We start from the raw sequence: 5,935 nt of genomic DNA, 5'->3' as shown, positions 1-5,935 counted from the left end.
ACTGAATTGGGCTCTTTCACATCTTTTTGTTTGTTCAAACTGCGATTTGTATTTGTTCGTTCAGGTGCAGGAGGGACTTCGAGGAGAACTTCGCAGAAGAGAGCTCGGTTCAGTGTCGCTGTCCGTGATACGCGGCTCTCTCTCTCTCTGTGTGCGCACCGAACACAGCGCGCGAGTAACCAGCTACTCTGTTAAGCTTTTCCGTGTCTTTTGTTTGGATGCTTTCGTGTTTAAATCGACAAGCGGTAAGGCTTAAAAACACGTGAAAAAGATACGCTTTCGTGACGATGCGCAGCAGTGGCCCGTCAACTGTCCTGAGCATCTTTTTAGGCTGGCCTCAGCCAGGCGGTCGAGATCGTTGCCCCCCCTATAATCGTCACCACCTTTCACCCCACTAGCTATGGCCCTGGATGTGTGGCTTGCGAGTGGTAGAGATAGTAGGGATCTGGAAACACATAGTATAAATTGGTTCTAAAAACTGAAACAGTAATGAAACAAGTAGTAGGAAAAAGGTTTGAATCAAAACAATACTTATATCTCTTGCCGGTGTCATCATGTGTTGTGTGTGTAATCATGTGTTGTGTTTTCAAGAGACATGGCAAGAAAATCTGATTTAGGGTGTTGTTCAAATTTGGGTTTATAGATTGGAAATAATTTTGCCCAGGATAAAGAATAATCATTACAATATTCAACATTTAAGTCTTTAAACATCTCTATCCAAAATAAACTAAGAGCTGAGCATCAGTTCTGCAGCTTCAATGACAGTGGAAGTAGTTTTTGTTCTCTGACTGATCATCTGAAGGAAACGGAGAATGTTAACATTCATACTAAAGTGGAAATAAGTACATGGAATAAATTTGAATTAAAATTCTGCATCAGGTAATAAAAATTGCTGTATAAAATCTTACTTGTTTGGTAGTAATCGTACACTTTGACCACAGCTGGCCTGAGATTTGTCACTGGAAGAACCTATTTCATTTGTATCTTATAATTCATTGGGATATTTTTGGCGATCTGCAAGAAGACACAAACTCATCACAAAATGTTTGTGATGAAACCAATGCACCATTGCTGTATCAGCTGTAAATACAGATAAGAGTTTAATATCCACAACAACTATGTTAATCCTTTCATATCTGGAAAAGACCAAATAGAAAGGAGAAGTTTTGTAAATGCCTCAGAAAGTAACAAAATAAATAGAAATAAATTAGAGAAAAAGCCAGGACAATTCACAAAACACATGCAGTTTACACTCACTGTGCACTTTATTAGTTACACCTTGCTAGTATTGGGTTGGACCCCCTTTTGCCTTCAGAACTGTCTTAATTCTTCGTGGCATAGATTCAACAAGGGATTGGAAACATTCCTTAGAGATTTTGGTCCATATTGACATGCTAGCGTCACACAGTTGGTGCCGATTTTGTTGGCTGCACATCCATGATGAGATTCTCCTGTTCCACCACATCCCAAAGCTGGTCTATTTGATTGAGTTCTGGTGACTGTGGAGGCCATTTGAGTAAAGCGAACTCATTGTCATGTTAAAGAAACCAGTCTGAGATGATTTGAACTTTGTGACATGGTGCATTGTCTTGCAGGGAATCATCAGATAATGGGTACACTGTAGTCATAAAGGGATGGATATGGTCAGCAACAATACTCATGTAGGCTGTGGCATTTAAACGATGCTCAATTGATACTAAGGGGCCCAAAGTGTACCAAGAAAATATCCCCCACACCATTACAACATCACCACCACCACCACCAGCCTGAACCATTTAGACCCATCAGACCAGGCAACATTTTTCCAATTTTCTATTGTCCAATTTTGGTGAGCCTGTGCAAAATGTAGCCTCTCTTTCCTGTTCTTAGCTGACTCAACATTCATTCATTTAAAGTCACTTACATCCCCTTTCTTCCCCATTCTGATGCTCGGTTTGAAATTCAACAAGTTATCTTCACCACATTTAGATGCTTAAATGCTTTGAGTTGCTGCCACGTGATTGGAAATTTGTGTTACAAAGCAATTAAACAGTGGTACCTAATAAAGTGGCAAGGGTGAGTGTATATTACAATGTGTTAATAACCAATGTGTTTCTTAGTTTAGTTTAGTGTTGTTGTTTTTCAATTCATATTGCTTTTATATTTATTCTGATGTAAAAAAAAAATCAGGAAATATGTATTTATTAGTAAATCTTAAAGTGTATCATGAACTGCTTCTGTTTTTATTTTGTACTGATCTTTGAGGTCCACTTATGATGTTATCAAGACTTTTGCATCAAAAACAATTTTGAAGTACTAGGATATTTTCTGTCATGTTTTAACCCTCCTCATCAGAACACTCTTTTGAATAGGCGTGGTGGATTGCAAACTTGGAACTAATTTCCCACTGCCATGACTGGCTAACATTTGACAGTCTTCACAGATGGTTGCTGCTGTGATTTAAGTTTTAACATGCATACTTATATCAAATAAACTGTTCAACAGACAAAGCAATAGAAATCACATAATAAAAATGGTCCATCACACTGTAATGTTGGATCCAAAATAGCTGGCACAGTATTGTCCTTTAGTTTTCTCAGTCCATGACCCCTTTAAGTCATAATCATTTTCTAGTCTATTGACTTCAAGTTTGTTCTTAATTACTTCACAGTAAAGTTCAAAGTTCATTTTTGTCCCAGTGTTCTGCAATCTTCCCCAATCTTTGCATCAATGCTCAGTGTTTTAGCTTCAGTAGGAGTGGGAATCTTGTAGAACTGAGCGATCTGAGAGAGTCAACATGAACAAAAAAATGAATTGATCATATCATAGAGGGCCAGCCATAAAATGCTAAGAGAGGATAGAGAGAAAGTGAGTGTGAATCAATGAAGCACAGATACACAAGCTGAGCCCTTCACTTCAATGCTGTAATTGGCTGGGACGTCCTGCAGCTGCTTCTCCTGGTACAGTAACTTATTGTCCTGATTGACATCAAAGTGGTGAGTGTCTGCTGCTGACTGTACAGTCACTGTGCTGGAGCCGTCAGAGCTGAACACTTTGGCAGCGTACAAAGACAGAGCCTGAAGAGCCACCACTGTGTCCTGAGAAATAAATGTGTTCAGTAATGTGTCTTTTACCCATTATTCAGCAATCATGTGTTTGATTTGAGTAGTTTGAGTCACCTGTGTGGAGGAGAATCCTCCATAGGCATTCTGCTCCCTGATATCAGAGGAAGAAAAGTAAAATAGTTGTTAAAGATAAATAGGCATTGTTTCTGTGATAATGTTTAGTGAAAAATAGCACACATTTATTCGGTTGTTGAACAGTCTTTCCTGTTGGAACAAACAAACACAAACTTCTCATTTCTGCTTTTGTATGTAAATGTTTCTATTCACTGAGACAGAGGATCTGGCTGATCCCTTTATCACATCTTTAGGAAAAGTCAGATCCACTACCTCTGTGAGACTGTCAGCTATGAACCAGAGAGACGGAAACACAAGTGATCAGCAGAGAAACTATGATGCTAAATATCTGAAGACAAACCCTTTGTAACCAGCTGTAGGTCTCTGTCTTCCGCATAAAACAGTAACATCAACACATCATACTGACATAAGCAGCATTAGGATCATGGAGAAATGACGTCTGAGAGCTGTTTGACGTGCACTGACCTGTACAAGCAGACTTCGTGTGACTGTGTCAATGCGTCCTCTCTCTGGCACGCTCACAATCTCATTGTCACACACAGTCTGGGACGACTCAGCCTCTGCACTGACTGTAATATTCAAGACTCCTACAACACAAGACATGTTGTGAAGATACAAACATACACAAACACCGAGAAACAATGATTCAGACTGGAAAACTCCCCAAGAACAGAAGGAGTGAGGATCCATTTAAAGGTTTTTCTTCCATTAGCACACAGACAGGATGAATACTGTTCATCAGAGGAGGCTTTGAGAGTGTAGTCTGAGGAAGGAGCTGGAGTCACTTTAAATGGTAAATGCATTTATATAGCGCTTTCAACAGACCACATGGCCATCCAAAGCGCTTTACAAGTTGCCTCACATTCACCCATTCACACACTCATTCATACACCAACTGCAGTGTCAGCCATTCAAGGCACCATCCAGCTCGTCGGGAGCAGCTGGGGTTAGGTGTCTTGCTCAAGGACACCTCGACACTTGGTCAGGTGGAGCCGGGGATTGAACCACCAACCTTCCGGTTTGTAGACAACCTACATGAACCACTGAGCCACTGCCGCCCACTGCCGCACATCTTTAACCTGTCAATCAAACACACATGATTAGTGGCATATTTGATATGATTGGATAAGACTGAGTCTGAAGTCTCACCATGATGCACTTGGACAGATAGTTGAAGACAGTGGCCTTCAGCTCAAAGATCTCCCCACGGATGATGGAGTAAGGTAGAGAGAGCTCCAGGAAGAAGGGCTGGAAAACTGTCAGCTGAGCAGGAGGAGCCAGACCCAGACCTTTGGAGGACAGACAGAAGGCCTCTGTGTCCCAAGAAGTGATGATGTCAGGAACCATGACAGGAACCTGAGCTGATAGGTCCCTACCAATATCCAGCATCTACCAAATTGTTCCTAGCAATAATTTTGATAAAAAGCCTTTTGGCCTTAACCGAATAACAACATGCTGTAAACAGTAAAACTGTTTGCACTAAAAACCAGTGTTCATAATTGTTAATACATTAAAATAATATGGTAAGATACAGCAGTTTTCGATATCAAGCAATGAAACGAGCTGTTTTGTACAGCTAAAAATAGCTGGATGCAGATGAGAGCAGAAGCTAGACCCATAAAATGTACAAATGTCAACACCTGCTTTTAAAGGAAGAAAAAGATGGATATTCACAGATTCGAATTTCCTGGATGAATAACTCGTGAGTTAAACAACACTTCTTTTCAATCAAAGTAATACATTGAGCTACAAACAAATTTTCCTTGAAACGAGGAACAGGAACTGGACAAAACACAATAATCTCTACAGTACGTGCAGGTGGCAGAGAGAAGTCCAAAGGGATCCGATGCAAAGTGCAAAAGCTGAAAATAATTACTACAAAAATTGTCAACAACTTCAATGTTACAAACTGTAGTGTCACTAAATTCAATTTGCACATCAATGGTCTCAGTTTATCCTACAACACTTAGTTTGAACAAATGTGCTTTAGCAAAATGTTTATATTTTATATACATAAAAAATCAGTAACTAATAATAAATAATATATATATTAAATAAATAATAATAAAAATAAATAAATAACTTCACTATTGTTCAGTGTAATGCCATCAAATTAAGTGCACACATCAATTCTCTACTGCTGATATACGACAATACTTCACCAAAATTGCTTTTATTACTGTTTTATGATATTCTTTTATGAAAAAAATATTGTAATACATTCAATAACTTTGCTGTAACACACTTTACTGTCACCATATTCAGTGTACAAATCAATGCTCTCCTGCTGGTTTTATCAAAACATTTAGTTTGCAGATAAATTGCTTTTAATTGCTCCTTGGTTATACTATTTAGTTGCTTTTGCATCACTTTTATAATTTTTTCAACTTCACTGAACTTCAAAACATAAGCATTCCATTAAAGAGGGGCTGGCATGGAGGATGACGGAATCATAGGAATATTTATTTGTACACTGGACTATTTTTTAATCACTCAAGCGTCACTTCAAAGCATCATCAGCCATGCTTATGGGATCTGCCATAGTTTTAAGACATTCATATTAAATATCGATAAAGCAATATGCCCTGTTAAAATTTATGAGATGTACGATTTATTTCAACTGCAAAGGTTAAACATAAAATGATGGCAGGGGAGGAGAAGTTTTACATGCATCAGGTTTTCCAAAATAAAACAAGACTTCCGCATAAGCATACACCTCTGCATTCTCACTCATAGCTCTCCTGGATGATTCCTCA

General features: G+C 38.9%; 1 pseudogene; it reads right to left on the bottom strand.

Moving 5' to 3' along the window:
• Positions 1-755: 755 nt before the first annotated feature.
• LOC132107610 (murinoglobulin-2-like) lies at positions 756-4,583 on the bottom strand (annotated as a pseudogene).
• Between the last annotated feature and the right edge of the window lie 1,352 nt (positions 4,584-5,935).

The sequence above is a fragment of the Carassius carassius genome, chromosome 28 (assembly GCF_963082965.1).
Source record: "Carassius carassius chromosome 28, fCarCar2.1, whole genome shotgun sequence".
Classification (NCBI taxonomy): Eukaryota; Metazoa; Chordata; class Actinopteri; order Cypriniformes; family Cyprinidae; genus Carassius; species Carassius carassius.
This window is presented reverse-complemented; position numbering and strand designations above follow the sequence as displayed.